Raw genomic sequence first — 868 nt, forward strand, 5'->3', positions numbered from 1 at the left:
CTCCCCCTTTGGATTCAAGTTTGGACTCTTGTAAACTTCGTTTTGCGCAGTCCAAGGATTTTCTCAAACCTTCTCAGAGCATTTCTATACTGAATCTGCTCCTCGAGCAAATTGATAGCGTTGACGAGCAAGTATCTTTCTTTGGAATTCATTCGTTCAGATTCAGTAGCCTTTTCGTCCATCACCCTCTTCAAGTCCAGCGCCCTTCTTACAAGCTTAATCGTACCATCAGAATACTTGTTCAACTCACTGAATCTCATGAACTTTTTAACTTGAAGTTGAGCATAGTAGATGACCCCGAACTCTGGATTTTCTAGAACGATGTAAACTGGATAGCCGTCAATGTCTTCAAGATCTTGATTTGGTCTTCTGAGGTTGATAATGCGTTGATTGTCTTCAAGGCCCATTTGTACATCTATGACCATTGCCAGCTTTACATGACATCGAATGAATCTCTTGATAGCCTCCAGAGCTACCAATTCTCCTTCATTTCTAATTGTCATATTTTTGAGTTCGAAGAACATGTATTCAAGGTCATCCAAATACAAGTTCGAGAAGTCAGCTTTGCTAAACCTCCAAATCTGGCCATGCTGTCTGGTAACAGTGAAGACAGGATACCAAATTCTCAATAGCTTTTGAGCATCTATCTGTTTTATCATTACAATTCGATGCTTGGTACGTACTTCACTAACTTGTTGGCACTTGGCTTTTAGAAGATGACGATATTCAATTCGAAAATCTTTTGGCTTCTTATGGATTCCTAGAACTCTGTCAGCACAAAGCAGTTTTCTGTGACGAACGAAAATCCCAAAGTAGATATCTTCCAAGTATGGCTCTCGGATTCTTTCGCGATCATAACCAAAGAAAT

The 868-nt window shown here is 39.9% G+C and overlaps 1 pseudogene; it reads left to right on the forward strand.

Moving 5' to 3' along the window:
• Nucleotides 1-587: 587 nt before the first annotated feature.
• The window catches only part of LOC112506003, a 2,704-nt pseudogene continuing 2,423 nt past the window's right edge, over nt 588-868 (forward strand).

Source organism: Cynara cardunculus (assembly GCF_001531365.2).
Source record: "Cynara cardunculus var. scolymus isolate 2C chromosome LG 2, CcrdV1, whole genome shotgun sequence".
NCBI classification, from domain to species: Eukaryota; Viridiplantae; Streptophyta; class Magnoliopsida; order Asterales; family Asteraceae; genus Cynara; species Cynara cardunculus.